Genomic DNA, 23,009 nt, shown 5'->3' with positions numbered 1-23,009 from the left:
CCATGATCCTAGACATGTTACATGGCCATGTTCGGAGTTACCATTGTGACGCTATACATATGTCGTGACATATGTATAGTGCACGCTTGTAATGGTGTCCCCGCACTCACAAACTCTGGGGAATTTGCCCTGAACAATGTGGGAGCACCTTGGCTAGTGCCAGGGTGCCCACACACTAAGTAACTTAGCACCCAACCTTTACCAGGTAAAGGTTAGACATATAGGTGACTTATAAGTTACTTAAGTGCAGTGGTAAATGGCTGTGAAATAACGTGGAGGTTATTTCACTCAGGCTGCACTGGCAGGCCTGTGTAAGAATTGTCAGATCTCCCTATGGGTGGCACAAGAAATGCTGCAGCCCATAGGGATCTCCTGGAACCCCAATACCCTGGGTACCTCAGTACCATATACTAGGGAATTATAAGGGTGTTTTAGTATGCCAATGTAAATTGGTGAAATTGGTCACTAGCCTGTTAGTGACAATTTGGAAAGAAATGAGAGAGCATAACCACTGAGGTTCTGGATAGCAGAGCCTCAGTGAGACAGTTAGTCATAACACAGGTAACACATACAGGGCACACTTATGAGCACTGGGGCCCTGGCTGGCAGGGTCCCAGTGACACATACAACTAAAACAACATATATACAGTGAAATATGGGGGTAACATGCCAGGCAAGATGGTACTTTCCTACACAACCCCCCCCCAAATGAAGGACAATAAGACTAGCCATGACCTGATGAGTCTTCATTGTCTAAGTGGAAATATCTGGAGAGTCCATCTGCATTGGAGTGGGTACTCCCAGGTCTATGTTCCACTGTATAGTCCATTCCCTGTAGGGATATGGACCACCTCAACAATTTAGGGTTTTCACCTTTCATTTGTTTTAGCCAAAGCAGAGGTTTGTGGTCTGTCTGAACAATGAAGTGAGTGCCAAACAGGTATGGCCTCAACTTCTTCAGTGCCCAGACCACAGCAAAGACCTCCATCTCTATGGCAGACCAACGCTTTTCTCTAGGGGTCACCCTCCTGCTGATAAAAGCAACAGGTTGATCCTGGCCCTCAGAATGAAGTTGCGATAAGACTGCCCCTACCCCTAATTCAGATGCATCAGTTTGGACAATTAATTTTTTGGAGTAACAGGGGCTTTTCAGGACAGGCGCAGAGCACATGGCCTGCTTCAGCTCCTCAAAAGCTTTCTGACAGTTTGCTATCCATAATACCTTTTTAGGCATTTTCTTAGATGTGAGGTCATTAAGAGGGGCTGCAATGGAGCCATAGTTCTTTATGAACCTCCTGTGGTACCCAGTGAGGCCTAAGAAGGCTCTCACCTGAGTCTGAGTTGTAGGGGGAACCCAATCTATAATAGTTTGGATTTTCCCTTGAAGTGGTGCAATCTGTTCTCCACCTACCAGGTGTCCCAGATAAACCACTTTCCCCTGCCCTATCTGGCACTTTGAAGCCTTGATAGTGAGGCCTGCCTTCTGCAGGGCCTCCAAAACTTTCCATAGGTGGACCAGGTGATCATCCCAGCTGGAGCAAAAGACAGCTATATCATCTAGATATGCTGCAATAAAAGCTTCCAGCCCTTGCAGGACTGTGTTCACCAACCTTTGAAAAGTGGCAGGTGCATTTTTCAATCCAAAAGGCATTACTGTGAATTGGTAATGGCCTCCAATGGTTGAAAATGCAGTTTTTGCTTTTGCATCCTCTGATAACTTGATCTGCCAATACCCTGTAGTCAAATCAAAGGTGCTTAGATACTTGGCAGATGCCAGTGTATCTATTAGCTCATCTGCCCTGGGTATAGGGTGAGCATCAGTTTTGGTTACCTGGTTGAGACCTCTGTAGTCAATACAAAATCTCATTTCCCTTTTACCATCTTTGGAATGAGGTTTTGGTACAAGTACCACAGGAGAGGCCCATGGACTTTCAGAGTGCTCAACCACTCCCAGTTCAAGCATTTTCTGCACTTCTTTCTTTATGCAGTCTCTGATATGGTCAGGCTGCCTATAGATCTTACTTTTGACAGGCAAGCTGTCTCCAGTATCTATAGTGTGCTCACACCAAGAAGTGGTACCCGGCACAGTAGAGAAGAGTTCAGAAAACTGACCCAGGAGATTTATGCAGTGGTCTTTCTGCTCAGCAGTAAGACAATCTGCCAGTACTACACCTTCCACTAGAGCATCTTGTTCTGTGGAAGAGAAGAGATCAGGGAGAGGGTCACTCTCTTCTTCCTGTCCCTCATCTGTTGCCATGAGCAGTGTGAGATCAGCCCTGTCATAGTAGGGTTTCAGGCGATTGACATGGAGCACCCTAAGGGGACTCCTGGCAGTGCCTAAGTCAACTAAGTAGGTGACTTCACCCTTCTTTTCAACAATTATGTGGGGTCCACTCCATTTGTCTTGGAGTGCTCTTGGGGCCACAGGCTCCAAGACCCACACTTCCTGCCCTGGTTGGTACTGAACCAAAACAACCTTCTGGTCATGCCATTGCTTTTGGAGCTCTTGGCTGGCCTGAAGGTTTTTACTGGACTTTTTCATGTACTCAGCCAACCTAGATCTTAGGCCAAGTACATAGTCCACTATGTCTTGCTTTGGAGCTTTTAAAGGTTGTTCCCAACCCTCCTTCACAAGTGTTAGGGGACCTCTTACAGGGTGTCCAAATAGGAGTTCAAAGGGGCTGAAGCCCACTCCTTTTTGGGGTACCTCCCTGTAAGCAAAAAGGAGGCAAGGTAACAGGATATCCCATCTCCTGCGGAGTTTTTCAGGGAGTCCCAGTATCATTCCTTTGAGAGTTTTATTAAACCTCTCAACCAGTCCATTTGTTTGTGGATGATAGGGTGTGGTGAACTTGTATGTAACACCACATTCCTTCCACATGGCCTTTAAGTAAGCAGACATGAAATTGCTTCCCCTGTCTGATACCACCTCTTTTGGGAAGCCCACCCTGGACAAGATTCCCAGGAGGGCCTTTGCCACTGCAGGAGCTGTAGTGGTCCTTAGAGGAATTGCTTCAGGATATCTGGTGGCATGGTCCACTACCACCAAGATAAACCTATTGCCTGAAGCAGTAGGAGGGTCAAGGGGGCCAACTATGTCAACCCCTACCCTTTCAAAGGGAACCCCAACCACAGGCAGTGGAATAAGGGGTGCCTTTGGAGTGCCACCTGTCTTGCCACTGGCTTGACAGGTTTCACAGGACTTACAAAATTCCTTTGTGTCCTCTGACATTCTAGGCCAATGAAACAAGGGAACAAGCCTGTCCTAAGTTTTCATTTGCCCCAAATGTCCAGCTAAGGGAATGTCGTGGGCTAGAGTTAGGAGGAACTTTCTGTATTCCTGAGGAATCACCAATCTCCTGGCAGCTCCAGGTTTTGGATCCCTTGCTTCAGTATACAAAAGGTTGTCCTCCCAGTAAACTCTGTGAGAGTCACTGACATCCCCATTTGCTTGTTTGACAGCTTGCTGCCTTAGACCCTCTACTGTGGGACAGTTATGCTGTGCCACACTCAGCTCCTCCCTGGCAGGCCCCCCTTCACCCAAAAGCTCAGCAGTGTCTGCTTCCAGCTCCTCTGGTGTAGGTTCTGCACAGGGTGGAAATTCTTCTTCCTCAGAAGTTGAATCCACTGTAGAGGGAGGGATAGTAGGTAGTGTTTTACCTTTACTAACCCTAGCTTTAGGGAGCACTTGGTCCATTCTTCCAGGATCCAAGTCACCCTGTCCTTTTTGCTTTTTGGCCTGAGCCCTGGTCAAAGCAAAAATATGCCCTGGAATGCCCAGCATTGCTGCATGAGCCTCCAACTCCACTTCTGCCCAAGCTGATGTCTCTAAATCGTTCCCTAGTAGACAGTCTACAGGTAAATCTGAGGCAACCACAACTTTCTTTGGACCAGTAACCCCCCCCAGTTGAGATTCACAACAGCCATGGGGTGGCTAAGAGTGTTGTTATGAGCATCAGTTACTTGGTACTGGTGACCAAGTAGGTGTTGTTCAGGGTGGATCAGTTTCTCTATTACCATGGTAACACTGGCACCTGTGTCCCTGTAGGCCTGAACCTCAACACCATTTAATAGGGGTAGTTGCTTGTACTTATCCATATTAAGGGGACAAGCAACCAAGGTGACTAAATCAATAGCCCCCTCAGAGACTATCGCAGCCTCTGTGGTCTCCCTAACCAGACCAATCCCAACTAAATTACCAAAAGTGAGCCCAGCTACTCCCTTGGATTGGCTATTAGTAGGTTTGCTCCCACCACCACTGCTATTACTAGGGGCACTAGGTGTAGCAGCAGGGGTTGTAGTGGTAGGAGGCTTGGTGCTTTTCTTTGGACAACTGGGATCTGTTGTCCAATGGCCTTTTATTTTACATAAATAGCACCATGGTTTCTTTTCTTTGTTTTGATTTGAAGAGGATTTGGGCCCACCACCCCCACCAGAGTGTTTTTGTGGGCCTGATGAAGACTCATTTTTAGATTTGTCCCCACCCTTGTCAGAAGACTTACCATCCTTGTTCTTGCCATCCTTGTCACCCTCTGTATGAACTTTTCTGTTCACCCTTGTTCTGACCCATTTGTCTGCCTTCTTTCCCAATTCTTGGGGAGAGGTCAGATCAGAGTCTACCAGGTACTGGTGTAACAAATCAGACACACAATTATTAAGAATATGCTCTCTCAGGATTAAGTTATACAGGTTTTCATAGTCAGAAACTTTACTGCCATGTAACCACCCCTCCAAGGCCTTCACTGAATGGTCAACAAAGTCTACCCAGTCTTGTGAAGAGTCCTTTTTGGTTTCTCTGAACTTCATCCTGTACTGTTCAGTGGTTAAGCCATAACCATCTAGGAGTGCATTCTTAAGAACTGTAAAATTATTGGCATCACTTTCTTTAACAGTAAGGAGCCTATCCCTACCCTTTCCACTGAAAGATAGCCATAGGATAGCAGCCCACTGCCTTTGAGGGACCTCCTGTACAACACAGGCCCTCTCAAGTGCAGCAAACCACTTGTTAATGTCATCCCCCTCCTTGTAAGGGGGAACTATCTTGTGCAGATTCCTAGAATCATGCTCTTTTGCAGGATGACTATTTGGAATACTGCTGCTGCCACCATGGGGTCCTAACCCCAACCTCTGCCTTTCTTTTTCTAAGTCAAATGCTTGTCTATCTAAATCCAGCTGTTGCTTCTTGAGCTTCAGCCTGGATTCTTCCACTCTCAATTTATTGAGCTCCCTTTCTAACATTCTGTCTTCAGGGAGAGTGGGTTGAGCATGCCTTGACACAGAAGAATGGTGTGAATGAACAGAGGGAGACCTGTCCCTAACAGATGGCACTCTAACATTCTGGCCTACAGAAGTAACACTCCTACTGTGATGAGAAGTAACACTCTTACTGTGATGTGAAGTCACATTAGTACCAGCATTGCTAGGTGGCCTGCTAATGGGCAGGTTGGGAAGGTTCCCTTCTAAATCTTTTGCTAGGGGTGCCCCAGGGTCAGATTGAGAACCATCAGCTAATTTCTCACCAGAAGTGCCAACTAAGGTCTTATCTTGTTCAATGAGCATATTAACAAACAGTTGTCTTGAGGGATTCTTCCCTACCCCTAAACCTCTATCTAAGCAGAGACTCCTTGCTTCCTTCCAGCTAAGGTTGTCATAAGCTATGCTGGCCAGATCAAGAGTTTGGCCTGTACCAGACATGATAGACAAGAGTTTAAGGGACAGAAAAAGAAAGAAAAAGTTTCAGAACTTTTTAAAGAACAGAAAAAAACTTTTTTAACTTTTTAAGAACTTTTTGAAAGTTTAGAGGTACTTTTCAGCACTTAGTAAAAGAGTAAGAGAAGAAGAGCAAAACTTTTTGGTTAGGTGTACATACACTGAACTTGTTTTGTATATTTTTCTCTTATGAAAAGTACAAAATGACAAAGTGGTAAGTAGTTGCAAGTACTTATCCCACAGCTGCACAACCAATGTAGGAGGCTGGACTGGCTTGTAGTGAGTACTAAGGGGTACTTACACCTTGCACCAGGCCCAGGTATCCCTTATTAGTGTAGAGGGGTGTCTTGCAGCTTAGGCTGATAGAAAAGGTAGCTTAGCAGAGCAGCTTAGGCTGAACTAGGAGACGAGTGAAGCTCCTACAGTACCACTAGTGTCATATGCACAATATCATAAGAAAACACAATACACAGATATACTAAAAATAAAGGTACTTTATTTTTATGACAATATGCCAAAGTATCTCAGTGAGTACCCTCAGTATGAGGATAGCAAATATACACAAGATATATGTACACAATACCAAAATATGCAGTAATAGCAATAGAAAACAGTGCAAACAATGTATAGTCACAATAGAATACAATGGCTGCACATAGGGATAGGGGCAACACAAACCATATACTCTAGAAGTGGAATGCGAACCACAAATGGACCCCAAACCTATGTGACCTTGTAGAGGGTCGTTGGGACTGTAAGGAAACAGTGAGGGTTAGAAAAATAGCCCACCCCAAGACCCTGAAAAGTAGGTGCAAAGTGCAGCTAAGTTCCCCAAAGAGCACAGAAGTCGTGATAGGGGAATTCTGCAAGGAAGACCAACACCAGCAATGCAACAACGATGGATTTCCTGATGAGAGTACCTGTGGAACAAGGGGACCAAGTCCAAAAGTCACGATCAAGTCGGGAGTGGGCAGATGCCCAGGAAATGCCAGCTGTGGGTGCAAAGAAGCTGCCACCGGATAGTAGATGCTATGGATTCTGCAAGAACGACAAAGGCTAGAAACTTCCCCTTTGTAGGATGAATGTCCCACGGCGTGAAGAGTTGTGCAGAGGTGTTTCCGTGCAGAAAGACCACAAACAAGCCTTTCTAGATGCAAGGGTTGCTGTTAGGGTTTTTGGATGCTGCTGTGGCCCATGAGGGAGCAGGATGTCGCCAATTGTGTGAGGGGACAGAGAGGGCGCCCAGCAAGACAAGAAGCCCTCTCAAAAGCAAGCAGCACCCACCGAAGTGCCAGAACAGGCACTGCGAAGTGGAGTGAACCGGAGGCTACCCAAAGTTGCACAAGAGGGTCCCACGAAGCCGAAGGACAACTCAGGAGGTCGTGCAATGCAGGTTAGAGTGCCGGGGACCCAGGCTTGGCTGTGCACAAAGGAAATCCTGGAAGAGTGCACAGGAGCCGGAGTAGCTGCAAAACACGCGTTTCCCAGCAATACAGTCTAGCGTAGGGAGGCAAGGACTTACCTCCACCAAACTTGGACTGAAGAGTCACTGGACTGTTGGAGTCACTTGGACAGAGTTGCTGAGTTCAAGGGACCTCGCTCGTCGTGCTGAGAGGAGACCCAGAGTACCGGTGATGCAGTTCTTTGGTGCCTGCGGTTGCAGGGGGAAGATTCCGTCGACCCACGGGAGATTTCTTCAGAGCTTCTAGTGCAGAGAGGAGGCAGACTACCCCCACAGCATGCACCACCAGGAAAGCAGTCGAGAAGGCGGCAGGATCAGCGTTACAAGGTCGCAGTAGTCGTCTTTGCTACTTTGTTGCAGTTTTGCAGGCTTCCAACGCGGTCAGCAGTCGATTCCTTGGCAGAAGGTGACGAGAGAGATGCAGAGGAACTCTGATGAGCTCTTGCATTCGTTATCTAAGGAATTCCCCAAAGCAGAGACCCTAAATAGCCAGAAAAGGAGGTTCGGCTACCTAGGAGAGAGGATAGGCTAGCAACACCTGAAGGAGCCTATCAGAAGGAGTCTCTGACTTCACCTGCTGGCACTGGCCACTCAGAGCAGTCCAGTGTGCCAGCAGCACCTCTGTTTAGAAGATGGCAGAGGTCTGGAGCACACTGGAGGAGCTCTGGGCACCTCCCAAGGGAGGTGCAGGTCAGGGGAGTGGTCACTCCCCTTTCCTTTGTCCAGTTTCACGCCAGAGCAGGGCTGAGGGATCCCTGAACCGGTGCAGACTGGCTTATGCAGAGATGGGCACCATCTGTGCCCATCAAAGCATTTCCAGAGGCTGGGGGAGCCTACTCCTCCCCAGCCCTGACACCTTTTTCCAAAGGGAGAGGGTGTAACACCCTCTCTGAGGAAGTCCTTTGTTCTGCCTTCCTGGGCCAGGCCTGGCTGGACCCCAGGAGGGCAGAAACCTGTCTGAGGGGTTGGCAGCAGCAGCAGCTGCAGTGAAACCCCGGGAAAGGTAGTTTGGCAGTACCCGGGTCTGAGCTAGAGACTCGGGGGATCATGGAATTGTCTGCCCAATGCCAGAATGGCATTGGGGTGACAATTCCATGATCCTAGACATGTTACATGGCCATGTTCGGAGTTACCATTGTGACGCTATACATATGTCGTGACATATGTATAGTGCACATGTGTAATGGTGTCCCCGTACTCACAAAGTCCGGGGAATTTGCCCTGAACAATGTGGGAGCACCTTGGCTAGTGCCAGGGTGCCCACACACTAAGTAACTTAGCACCCAACCTTTACCAGGTAAAGGTTAGACATATAGGTGACTTATAAGTTACTTAAGTGCAGTGGTAAATGGCTGTGAAATAACGTGGAGGTTATTTCACTCAGGCTGCAATGGCAGGCCTGTGTAAGAATTGTCAGCTCTCCCTATGGGTGGCACAAGAAATGCTGCAGCCCATAGGGATCTCCTGGAACCCCAATACCCTGGGTACCTCAGTACCATATACTAGGGAATTATAAGGGTGTTCCAGTATGCCAATGTAAATTGGTGAAATTGGTCACTAGCCTGTTAGTGACAATTTGGAAAGAAATGAGAGCGCATAACCACTGAGGTTCTGGATAGCAGAGCCTCAGTGAGACAGTTAGTCATAACACAGGTAACACATACAGGGCACACTTATGAGCACTGGGGCCCTGGCTGGCAGGGTCCCAGTGACACATACAACTAAAACAACATATATACAGTGAAATATGGGGGTAACATGCCAGGCAAGATGGTACTTTCCTACACTGAGGACTCACTTATCTCTGATCTCATTAGTACATTATGGGCATTATTTTTTAAATATATAGATGAGTCATTCCATTAATTCTAAACATGCTGATCATTTCCGAAAAGCGTTGGATTCTGAGAACTGCACGTTTTTATGCAATAAAAATAAAGACATAGCCGAGTAAATGTGCGATTCCCTTTTTCGTTGTGTGGAGCAATGCCGTGGTTTATAAAGAGCGGTGTAGTCCAGCCACTGGAGTATCTCACCCTGCAGCCTTAAAGAGCGCCAGTGTCCAAACACATTGGACCGAACAGAAAAAAAAAATATATATATATAGATAAAATGTAATATAAAATATAATTATATAAAAGGCCAAAAAACAAAAAAAAGAATCAATTTACATAATTACTATTCAACAAAATATTAAATTGTTATTCAATTATTAATTAATAAACTTCCCACCTCATACCCCTACAAACCTAGCGGCCCGTACCTAAAATACAAATTTAAAAATATGTATTCCATAATTTATGTGTTTAAAATCTATTTAATAATTAATTAACAGTTAATTGTTAATTAATTGTTACTTAATTAACTTCTCAGCCTAGACCCCCTACAAAGTTAGCAGCCTGGAGGTAGAATATAAGTACAATAAATAAGTATTCCATAATTTAAATATTTAAAATTCAATTAAATAATGTATTTTCAAATATTAATTAATATTTATTACTTAATTAACTTTACACCTGATATCCCTACAAGCTCTCATCCTGCAATTAAAATTCCAGAAAAATAAATCAGTGTTCCATATTTAAAAATTAATGAAATAATTAATTGAAAATATTAATTAATTGTTAAATAATAACTACTTTACCTTCCCACCTTAGACTCCTATAAACCTAGCAGCCTGCAACTAAAATATAAATAAAATAAATAAGTATTCCATAATTTACATAAATAAATTAATTTAATAGTTAATAAACAACGAATAACTAATTGCTAATAACATATTACTTAATTAACTTCCTAAGCAATAACCCTACAAATCTAACAGCCCGCAAGTAACAGATAACAAATATAAAGCAATATTACATAATTTATAAAACGAAAATCAATCATATACTTAAAGCAAATTTATGAAATAAATTCATAACTTTTATTACTTAATTAACTTCCCACTATATCCCCCTATAAACCCAATAACCCACCACAACACTATAAATTGCTATAAAAATGTTATACAAAATTCTAAATTACATGAAATGAAAAGATATCTTTAAAAAATAAACAATCTTTACATAAACAATAGTAACATATAAAATTAATGTATCAGGTAAAACACATTCAAATGATTTAAAAAACTATACTTTTAGCTACTATATTATTAAAAAGAACATTAACAACTTCAATATTATTTAAACCGATATTACTTACCTCAAAAAACAATATTATTGTCAACAATATTTGTGCATCATAAAATTTGTGCCACAACATTTATTTTCTGATATTTGTGTCTCCTGATATTTTTACATCAATATTTTGTCCAAACACTAGGATCTTATCCATCATGCTCTAGACGGAGGTATCAAATATTTTTAAAGCTTCCATGCAACAGAAGTACCGGCTTTGATTCATCAGCATAGATGTGAAAGCCTACTCCTGTTCCTCTGAAAGGTCATTTAAAGGTTTTACATAGACACTGAAAAACACAGTGATAGGGAAAAGGAAAGTACTACCATTTGGGCTCCTACACTGTCCCAAGAAAGATGTTGGAAAGAAAGGAATCAAACCAGTGAGAATGAAAGATCACAAGATGCTGTAGATAGGTGAGGACAATGCAATGCTCCACAGTATTGAAAGTGGCAGAGAGTCTGAGAATCACTAAAAGTGCCACTGGTCCTCCATTCTGTCTTGAGAAGCCCTTTCTGAACATTTGTCGGAGCAGTTTAAGTGCTCTTGTAAGGCCTAGACCATAACTATAAGTTACCCAGCAGACCATGCACCTCAAGAGATTACATTTATTGTTTTATCATTGCCTTCTCCATGATGTTAATGAGAATGAGCCTATAACTAGTTTGATCCCCTTGGCTGAAAGGGGGTTTCTTCAAAAGAAATATAACCCATTATTTAGTCAAGTACTTTGACATCTTAGCATTTGCTATTGATCTAATTTGTTTCCCTTGCAGACTGGTGTTGATTGGGTTTTGTGATGGTGGCAATAACAGGAATCAAAATTGTTGTAAGTTCTTTAATAATGGGGAGAAGCAGTAGTCATCCAGGCAATTCATAACATTCATGTCTGAGATTATTTCTCCAATTTCCTTACTGATGAATCCTATTAACTGCAACGGATGTAGCTGGTGGTAGATTGTTGGTGTTGACTAAGTTGGTCTAGGATGATCGACAATGAGTCTGAGTCTCAGGCTTCCAACCTTCTTCACATGCTGTGTTACATTTATACCAGCATCGGTGCAGAGGACACTACCAAAAACTCACCTAAGACTGCCTTGGTTTAAAATGTGAAAAAAGGATGTCCATGTGCTCTCAATGAGTGCATAGCCAGGCTCCAGCCTCCGAATGTTGTTCAGCATAATCACCACCTGCGTCATTCCATTGCTTCTGCACTCATGGTAACCCAAAGCAGTTTTGTGAGAGTTGCCTGGAGCATGGAGCATGAAGTGTGGAAGCAGGACTGCAGATATCTGCACAGTGCACAAGATGTTAACATGGATTTCATCTTCATAGTTGAGCTAAAGCCAAAAGCTCCTGGGAAGGGGCACACACAAACAATATAAGTAGCCCCTTCCTTAATAGTGGGAGTGCTTCATTTGTACTGGTGTGCCAGTGCTCAGAATCAGCACTTATTTCTTGGCGCTGGAACATATTTCTGACAGTCAACCACACTGTGACACTTTCTGACTATTTTTGTGCATCTGAATAATATTTAAAAATTCAGTAGACATGAAAGTGTAAATAATAATACGTAGGCTAGGCTATTTTATCACTTTGTGTACACAAAGTAATCAAAAATTACTAAATGTTTAGAGTGTGATGGTTAATTGGTAAAAGTGGGACTAGTATTTGGCAGCAGCAAACAGTGGTGTAAGCTGCACTGACAGCCCATGTTGTATCTTGAGCCCTGCCACTTATGTTTTTTTTGTTACAAATTAAACACTGTGTAGTGGTCTGTCATTGTAGGATGCTTGAGTCTCCCAATCCAAGATGCTGTTGAGTCTTTTCCTGTGGTGTCAGTTCCTTTTTAAATCATATAAAAAAGGAGGTTTTAAGAGAGGAAAATTCATCACAGCACACTTCGTTCCTTCATTTTTCACCCCGATTGTCATCTCTTGCTAATATTTGTGTCTCATTTTTGCTCTAAGAAGATTTGATCCTTCTTTCTGTAATCATCTCTTGGCAGAGCCTGGCGCTTTCCTCCTTCGTGATGTCAGGATGAATTTGGTGCCTTTCTTAGTTCACCAGTGCTATCTTTCTCTTCAGTCAAGATTGCCAAAGGATGTTTTTCCCTTTGTAGGTTTTCTTCATAACTGTGACCCACTAAAGATTATACTTGACACTTTTCACAATTCTTATTTTGTGCACAGTGTTGCCATGATTACTGGAAGGAGTTGTTGTTTCCTCAGGCATTCTATAAAGGTACTCAATAGATCTTCTCAGGTTCTAGTTTGTGACACACTGATACAATGCTGTCTCTTACATCCTTCCTTTCAAAACAAGAAAATTCTACCTCGCAATCCCTACTATGTGACCTCCCTCTCTGACCAAAGCAGCACTCAGTCCTCTCACAGTGAGAACATAGAGTTAGTAGCATGCTGACAGTTGTTGTGTGAAAACCACTAACCAATGCATCATGTTTGTTTATGATTAACAGGTTAACGGTCAGCAGAGAACTACAGTTGACAGAGGATGTGATTGTTGGCAGAAGAATAGTGCAGTCCACATTCTCCAATGTCCCTAGAGTCTGCCGAGACTTGAGAGAGGCAGGAGAAGGTGGGTGAGATTGCCAGAAGCTATTCCACTTCAGCACGTTGGGATAAAAGATTCTGCTAATTGCGCTTCAATTGCTTTAACAGTAAACTTTCTGGAGTCTTGTCCTCAGATCCTCCTCTTAGAGTCCCTCAAAGAATTCTGCCTTTTATTGTAATTGAACAAGCAGATTACCAAATCATGATCTGGCCATGGAAGAAAATAAGTACAAACATTTAGAAGGACTGCTTTTTCAGTGGCCAAGAACCAGACCAGTCTCATGGGTTCCGCTAGTCACCCACTGGTTGGCCACAAAGTATATTCGCTAAGTGACTTCTACTTTAATCTCTACATACCTGAGCACAACTTCCCAAGCATACTATTATATAAAATATACCTAAATGATCTGAAATGAGAGTGAGGACTTCTGATAAATCTTCCTGTTATTCCAGCCCAACAATTACAGATGAAATTCCATATCTTCCATTCTAAACAGGGAAGCTAACACCCAAGAGTACAGAGCTGCACTCTCTCTGTTAGCTTCCATGAGTTTTAGCAGTAGATAACATAAATACCCCTTTAGACCGGTCAAAGACATCACACAAGAGGACACAGTACAATTATATTCAACTTCTCTCACTGACATACCTTGGCTAGCTCCTACCCAGAGGAGAACTCTCTTTAGCAGGCCACACTGAATAAACTGCAGTACTTTTCATTGGCAAAAGGAAAATGCAATCTCTCTTCTTATCCTTCCCAGTGGACATACAACAGTTATGTTTACCTACCCCCCACCCGCCACTGATATATATGATACCTGTGTACTTCACAGAAATCTTTTGAAGTCATCCTCCACATCAAAGGCACTTTCTAGTATAAGTACTGGTTCTCTTACTTCACAAAAGCAGTACACTTCTGGACTCAAGGAAACTCTGCTGGAGTAAAGAGAGCTGTGTGCCAGGATCGCCATTCTGCCAAAATTGACTGTTCCCAGGATCTGCTGCTCTGCCCTGTTGTGCTGCCCTACTGCCTGCTGATCTCTGCCCTGCAATCCAAGAACTAATAACCACCCCAGAGTGTCTCCAAGGGCTTGCTTGCATGCCCCCTGTTATTCCCTGGGGTCTAAAGAACATCAAAGACCTCGTGAATGTCCTGCATCTCTTCCCCACATCACTCTGTGAACATGAGAAGCCTTCGTGCATTTCCCTTGGTGAGCGTGGTGCTTCAGCCAAGACCTACACTCCGCTGACACCGTGAACAGTCTGTGTCTCTCTAAAGAACTGGCAGAGGAGTAACTATCCGCAGCCATGTGCCTGAGATCAGCGCTTGCCTCTGTGGGCATCCCTGAAGGAGGAGAGACTGTCTGCTGCCATGTTCCCGAGACTGGCACCTGCCACTGCAAGCATTCATGAAGGAGGAGCGGGTCTCTGCTGGTGTGTGCCAGAGACCAATGCTTGCTGCTGTGAGCATCCCAGAAGCAGTAGTGGCTACTGTAGTGTGCCCAGGATCAGTGCTTTCAGCTGTGAGTGGCCCCAAGTCGGGCACTCTCTCTTCCTGGCCTCAATACAGCTGTGCAGCCATGCACTTCATCACCCCCCAAGAGCATGGTTACTACACAGCAGCTGGTCCATCATAAACAGATACTGTCTTACCAGGTCCGCAAGGTCCCTTTGCCAGCCTGCATGATCCCGAGAAGTTGGGAAAGGAGGGAGGGTGACATCTCCATCCCTCTTGAAAGCGGAGAGGATCTCTACGATGCACTTGACATTCATTGTATCCACCCTGAGGACACTACAGTGAAACCTTTGTTACACGTCCAGTACATTTTTAAAGCACTGCTTTGCATAGATTTCTACAACTTTTATATTTCCTGATTTATTGATTGGATTTTGATTTTTTATCATTTTATTCTTAATCTATTCAGATAAATATGCTCCTTTTTTCTAGACTGGTGTGGAGTTTTTTTGTGTTTTCATTGTGTCTACTTTGTGTGTATTGCACATTGCCTACTAAGTTAAGCCCGCCTGCTCTGAGCCAAGCTACCAGAGAGTGAGCACAGGTTAATTTAGGTTGTGCATCTGACTTACCCTGACTAGGATTGTGGTCCCTTCTTGGACAGGGTGCATACCTCTGTCACCTAGAGACACAGGCCCATATTTACTTTTTTTGCGCTGCATTTGCGTAATTTTTTGACGCAAAAGTGGTGCAAACTTAGAAAATACAATTATATTTTGTAAGTTTGCGCTGTTTTTGCATAAAAAAATGACACAAATGTGGTGCACAAAAAGCATAAATAGGGCCACAATTTCTAACAATGGTGATCAGCAGTGAGGATAGGACTTGTGTTTGTGCAATACCATATAGTGATTCAGTATTCACTACAACTCTATTCTTAGACCATTTCAAACCTATTCCTCCTGATAGGCAACATTTTTGCCTGACCTCTACTAGTTGGAATTTTTGATTTTTCAATTCTCACTATTTGGCCTTTTTGAATTTTTCTGCTAAATTATGTCTCACTCTGGAGAAGCTGCACCTGTACCTGTAGTTATCGAATTTGAGCTGACCAGGTTGAGATTTTACACTGTGCAACAGCTGAAGGACTTTTAAGTGTCTACAAGGGGTTTCACCGGGAAGATGAAACTGCAGAAGGCTTTGAGTGCCTGGGTGGAGGCCCAGGTTGCAGGGGAAGACATCCCAGAGGAGGAGCTGGAAGTTCTTGAGGAGTATGAGGAGGACCTGATTCTGATTCCAATAAGGAAGTGTAGTCACCTGTGGAAAGGGCCAAGAGTTTTCCAGGAGCAAGAATAGTTTCCAGGCCAGGGAGCAGTGTCTGTTTCAGGAACCTGTCACTAGAGGAGCTGATAGACAGGAGGGAGGGATGATATAAAACTCAGGTTGGAACTTGCTAGAGTGGAACAGGCTGGTGAGGAGAAGAAACTGGCTCTTGAGGAGAAAACGTTGGCCAATGAGCTCAGTTTGTGAGAGCCGCACATAAGAGTATTTGGAAGTAAGGTCCACCAATGGAAATGGATGCATCATACTGCAGTGTCTTCAAGTGAGTCTAAAGTCCACATCCCAAAAGGTGTGGTGCCTAGTTTTGGTGTGGGGGTTGACATGAATAAGTGGTTGGCAGCATACGAAGCGGCTTTAAGAGTGCACATGGTCCCAGAGGAGTTCTGAGGAGGTACTCTTTGGTGGTACATGCCCACGGTGGGGAGGGACACCCTTCTTACCTTAGAGGTAGCGGACAAAACCAACAACCCTGCAGTGAAAGCCATCTTAGTTAAGAAGTTTGGTCTGACACCTGAAAAGTATAGGCAAAAGTTTAGGGCCAGTTGCAAACTCAACATACAAACATGGATGGATTTTCCAGATTACGCTGGTAAGGCACTGAAGTGCTGAATGAAGTACAACAATGTTAATGATTTTGATGGGCTGTACAACTTGTTTTTGAAGGAGCACATACTTGGTTGTGATTTTAAAGAGCTCTACCAACACCTGGTTGATAGCAAGCTGACTGATCTTAGGAAGCTTGCTGAGGAGGTGGACATCAGGGTCAGCACCAGAGTGTCCACAAAGGCATCTGGGGGGATCCCAAAAAGGTGGTCAGATTTCTAACCAGAGGAAAGAGAGGGAGATAAAAAGGAGTTCTCTAAAGCTAAAGGCCCCCAAAACAACTCACAAGGGAAACAGTCTAATTAATCTTCTGAATCTGGCCACCAGAAACCAAACTTACCTGTCAAAGGTCAGCAGCTCAAAATGTCCACGTGCTAAGTGTGGGGTGAGTATGAACACTACAAGTGGGATTTCAAGTGTCCACAAAAAGGGAACACCCTCACACTGGAGGTAAGAACCCAGGGGTGGCTTGCATTGTGCTGGGGGAGGATTTTGTCCCAGTTAATGGGGAAGGGGGAGTTTAGTGGGGTTACCCTTGTATCCCTGTGTGACAGTGAGATGGTTCTTAACATCCATGTGCCATCCAATATTACCAAGTATAGGCAATGAGCCACTATCAATTGGCAAGGTGTTGAGGTTCTGAGGGACACAGGTACCAGTATGACCATGGTAAGGAGTCAGTTGGTGTCCCCAGAGCAGGTCATTCCCAATGCATTCCACCAAGTTGTGGTGGCTGACAAGAGAGAGGGTCACTACCCAGTGGGCCTGGTTCCATTTGAGTAGGGAGGGGGTTCAGGTGTTCTGAAGGTTGCTATAAGCCCTGCCATGCCTGTGGACTGTTCGTTAGGTAATGGCCTACTGTCCTTTGCCTGGAATGTGGTGGAACTCAAGGCTCATGTGGAAATAATGGAGGTACGTGACCTGATCAACGCTACCACAAAATCCATGGCTGCCTGAGAAGGGAGTCAGGAAGGGTTGGAGCCTGGAACAATGGCCCAGCCAGCTGCTAAGAAGGGGAAAGGAAGAGGGCATGGTAAACCAGCCTCAAAGTCTACCCCTAGTGAGATGGATGGGGCACCTGCGGTGGCCGCCATGGAATCCACTAAGGAGGGAACTGCTTCCCTTGTTGAGTTGTCTGCACCTGCTGACTGGCATGTGAAAGAAGGATCCACCAAGAAGGAGTTCTATAGGGCACAGAGGGAGTGTCTAACCCTTGAGGGCATGAGGTGTCAGGCCAAAGCCCAAGCAGAAGGTGATGTCTATGGACGCTATCACATTTACTGGAAGAACAACCTCCTTTATAGTGAACCTAAGGCTCCCATGCAAGGAACAACAAGGGCCATGTTGGCCCCCCAATGATATATAGCCCTCCTACTGGGGTTGACTCATGAGATACCCCTGGCAGGACACGTGGGTCAAGACAAGACCTTTGTGACGGTTGTCTCCCAATTTTATTGGCCTAAGATCAGGACTTCCTGAGGACATCCTCAGGCACTTTCTGCAGGACCTTTGTGACCTGCCAGGCCAATGGGAAAAGAAGGAAAACGCTGTAAGCTTCTCTGGAACCACAGCCAGTCATTAGCCCCCCCTTGAAAGCATTATGTGGCCTATTGATCCCCAGACTACTTCTGATCACAGGTTTATCCTGGTTCTGGTTGATCATGCCACACGGTACCCAGAGGCCATTCCTCTGAGGGCCACCACTGCACCTGTAGTGACAAAAGCTCTTATGGGGATTTGTGCATGGTGTCTGACAGGGGCACCAACTTTATGTCTGCTTATATGCAGTTCATGTGGAAAGAGTGTGGAGTAACTGGCAAGTCTTCAACCTCTTACCACTCCCAAACCAACAGGCATTTTGAATGGTACAAAAAGACCCTAAAAGGCAAGATCAGAAGTCTGCCTGAGAGCTTGAGGAAAAAATGGGATATCCTCTTGCCCTGTTTGTTGTTTGCCTACAAGGAGGTTACAAATAAGGGAGTGGGATTGAGCCCCTTCAAGCTTTTGTATGGACACCCTTTTAGGGGTCCTCTTAGCTTGGTAAAAGAGGGTTGGGAGCAAGCTCCTAAGAAAGTCTCCCAGGATGTAGGATGCCACCCCCAAGTCTACCTTCAGGGGCACCCTTGTCTACAGGTCACCTGGCACCCACCCAGCCTTCAGCGACTCCATCGTCGACATCATCTCTCCTCATGTTCTTGCCTCCTCAAACTACTTCTTCTTCAGTGACCTCATCTACCACATTGACAACAACAACAACACCAACACCGCTTCCCTCCTTGATAATATCGCCATAATAGGACTGAAGCAACTGGTCACCTCTCCAACACACATCTCTGGACACACACTCACGCCATCTTTTCCACCAGCAACATCACCATCGATGACCACCTCCATGCTTCACGGGACTGACCACCACTGAATCCATTTCACCATAACCTCACTGACCTTCTACCTCCACACACTCCAAGCCCCAAGCAGAAAATGGAACCAGACCACTGAGGTACAGCTCACTAACACCCTCAGCAAGTCTCCCCCATTCATCACCGCAGACACTAACAATCCAGCACTGAACTTCCACCAATGGATCTCCGAATGCGCTAACACCCAAGCACCTCTCCAGAAGACTTAGGCTAAACACCACCTTAAGAAGGCCAGCTGGTTCTCCCCGTACTCCAGGTGCACCTGCAGATGGCTGGAGAAAAAATGGAGAAACAGCAAGTCCGCAGAAGACTTCAAAGCTTTCAGGGCTGCCATCAAATCCCATCACCACCTCATCAAAGTCACCAGGAAAGCTGCGTGCAGGACCATATCAGCGCCACCGCTCACAACATGAAAGAGCTCTTCACTGTGGTCAAACTTTTTGCCAAACCCCAAATGGAAACAGCAAACATCCCTCCATCTCAAGACCTCTGCGAAAAAATAGCCTCCTTCTTTCACTGGAAAAACAAAGACAAATGCAACAACTTCGGACCCCAAGATCCTCTGAGTCCTCCTACAACCCCCCCAGCTCCGACACCCCTATCCATCACAGATCCTGCACCACTGGACCATCCTCACCACGGACAAGACCTGCACCATCATGATCAGTATCCATTCCGGGGCCCCTATGCACCCATGCCCTCACCACATTTTCAACAAAGCCAACACCTCCTTCGCACCCGAGTTGTGCCACACCATCAACTGCTCCATAAATACAGCCACATTCCCAGAGAACTGGAAGCACACTGAGATACGCCCTCTCCTGAATAAACCCACGGCTGACCCTCTGGACCTCTGCTGCCTTTCCCAGCCAAGGTCATCAAAAAGGCCATCAACACTCAGCTCTGGAGCACATAAAGGACAACAATATCCTGGACATATGCCAATCAGGTTGCAGGAGCAACCACAGCATAGATACCGCCCTCCTCGGCTCCACAGGTGACCTACAATGGATACATTCCTTCCTGTCTCGCAGAACTCATAGAGTCAGCCTTACCTGTCAGAACCTACGGAGATCAGATTTGGAGTTCCACAGGGCTCCTTCCTGAGCCCCATACTCTTAACATCTACATGGCCCTGCTTGTATCTATCATCATGAGCCACTGGCTGAACCTCGTCTCCTATGCTGACCACACACAGCTGAACATCACTCTGACCAAAAATCCCACAACTTCCAAGAAGAATTTCCAAAACGAGATGGAAGCTGACTGGATGAAGGATAGCTGCCTCAAGCTAAACTCTGGTAAGATTAAGACCCTCAACCTGGGACCATCCACATCAGCCTGGAATGACTCCTGGTGGTTATTCACCCTTGGCACCCTCCCGACCCCTACAGACCATGCACGCAATCTCGGCTTTATCCTGGACTCATCGCTAACTATTACCTGCCAAGTCAACTCAGGCCCATCCTCCTGTTTTCACAGACAGCTACAGAAGATCTACAAATGGATCCCAAAGGACTGCCGCAGAACAGTGACCCATACCCTGGTTACCAGCAGACTCGACTATAGCAACACCCTCTAAGCCGGCACCACCCAGAAGAACCGGAAGAGACTACAACACATCCAAAATGCCTCCTTCTGGACATTCCCTGCTACAAATAAATCTCCAGTCACCTGAGAGACCTCCACTGGCTTCCTATCAAGAAAATAATTTACTTCAAACACCTCGTACAGGCATACAAAGCACTCCACCACCTAGGACCCGCCTACCTCAAACACTGCATCACCTTCTACTCTCCCACCAGACCTCTCTGTTCTGCTCAAGAAGCACTAGCCACCTTACCCCACAAATAGAATACCTCAACTGGTGGAAGATCCTTTGCCTTCCTCACGGCAAAGAGCTTGAGCGCCCTGCACCTCAGGCAGTCACCATCGCTGCATCAGTTAAGAATGGACCTTAAAACCTGGCTCTTCAACTGTAGCTCGGAAGACAACACCCCTCAGCTCCTTGAGACCCTTACGAGTGAGTAGCTGCACTGTATAAACACTGATTTGATTTGATTTGATGTAGTGAGATACATGCTGGCCTTCCACAGCCAAATCGCTAAGTTGTGGAAGCAAGCTTCTGTCAACTGAGAAACCAGCCAGGCTGTAATGAAGGAATGGTAAGTGCAGACATGCATGGACACCCATCATTAAAACATACACAATAGAGAGAATCACCTAGCCCACAAAATAACTACTCACACAAGGGAAAGCTGACAGGGCAATAACAACCCTAGAGGGCAATACTCCCATGCACAAGATGCCACACAAAGAAACAATAACACTGCATTTACATCCCTACAGGTCCCCCACCCAACGTCACCAGAGAGGAGGTGCTAGCAACATCCAGTCCCCCCCAGAAGAGGCCAACAGTGAAGACAGCAGCTCTGGACGCCTGGATTTGGATGACCAATATGGCCCATCAGGGATCTCCGGACAATCAGTAACCCAGACACAGTCCCATACCACCACAGAGCCCCCCCCTCAGGAAACACCAGCACAGTACCCACCCAGTAGGCCCATACCTCTGTCCCCAGGACACATCAATCAACAGTGTGTCTACCACTACAGGGACCCCAGGCCAGCCCACAAACACAGGCCGATCAGGGACCTGGGGTCAGTGGCAGTGGGCAAACTGTTCAGGGGACAGAGGCACAGGACAACAGGAAAGCTGGGAGGACTGCTGTGGGACAGGGGGAGGACAGGCCCAGGGAACCGACTCTCCAGGAGGCACTCACTAACATCCTGGGAGCATACCACCATTCCCAGGAGACAATGGGCCAGATACTGGACAAGCTGCAGGAGACCCAGCGGCTGCAGGAGGGACAGTACCTGGGGATCAGGAAGAACTTGAAGGACATCAACTCCACCCTTGTCACCATTGCAGGGGTGCTGGCAGACATGGCCAACACCAGGGAGAGGCAGTGGCACACCACCGCCCCCCTGGCACTAGCCAAACCGATGAACAGCCTTCCACCTCCGCTGGCACTAGTGGACAGAAGGCCCTGCCACAGGAACAACAGGCCATCAGCACCCCACCCCCTGCAGAAGGAGAACCACCCCTCAAACGGTCCCGGCGATCCAGGCAGAAGCCAGAGAACATTGCCAAGACCCCCGCCAGGAAATTAGACTCTCCTGAAAGTCACCCTTGTGTCCCACTCTGTCACCCTGTCCACCTTGACTGCCATTGGTCTACGTCCTATGCCCCCTTGGACCATGCACCTGTGATATAAATAGACTGGACTCTATCCTGGACATTCCTCCACCATCACCCCAGCCCATTGCACATCCCTCTCTACTTAGTACCACTTCAATAAACACAAATAGAATAAATAAGTATGGAGTCTGTCAAATAATTGAAATATGTATTTGTTTTACAAGCTTTAAACACTTCAATACAACTGTACAGTAATGTATACATTCGAATGAGCTGTAGTTGGCTGCAGTCAACACACCAGGAGCGATAGTGGGACACAAATATCGCCAAATAGAGATGCCAAAGGATACAGTAAGTGGCCACAGACATGGGAAAATCAGCCTGCCAATGACAATGTCAAACACAAAAATGTCAATGTAAAGTAAAATTACAGTGTCTTACCTGTGTGTCATTGGAAGTATTGTCGTATTATAGTACTTCTGTTGTCCTCATCCTCATCCTCTGCCTCCTCATCTTCATTGTCCACTGAGTCCACTGCTGCCACAAGGCCATCTCCAGCCTCATCCTCCTGCAGAAAAGGCACCTGTAGACGTAAGTCAAGGTTGTGCAACATACAGCATGCCACGATGATCTGGCTCACCTTCTTGGGTGAGTAGTACACGGATCCACCTGTTAGATGGAGGCAACAAAACTTGGCCTTCAGGAGGCTGAATGTCCTTTCTATTATTCTTCTTGCTCACCCCTGTGCCTCATTGTAACATTCCTCTGCCCTTGTCCTGGTGATTCCTCACAGGGGTCAGTAGCCAGGAGAGGTTGGGGTAACCAGAGTCACCTGCAAATATCGAGGGACAACTGTTAGACAAACACTAACCCTTAGGGCCCACAACATACCCATACACCAACACCTACTGGGTGGGAACCAGGGCTCACCTATTAGCCACACCCTGTGCCTCTGAAGTTGAGCCATAACAAATGGGATGCTGCTATTCCTCAGGATAAAGGCATCATGCACAGACCCAGGATACTTTGCATTGACCTGGGAGATGTACTGGTCCACCAGGCA

Source organism: Pleurodeles waltl, chromosome 5 (assembly GCF_031143425.1).
Source record: "Pleurodeles waltl isolate 20211129_DDA chromosome 5, aPleWal1.hap1.20221129, whole genome shotgun sequence".
NCBI classification, from domain to species: domain Eukaryota; kingdom Metazoa; phylum Chordata; class Amphibia; order Caudata; family Salamandridae; genus Pleurodeles; species Pleurodeles waltl.
The sequence above is the reverse complement of the archived record's forward strand: the minus strand, read 5'-3'. Positions refer to the sequence as shown.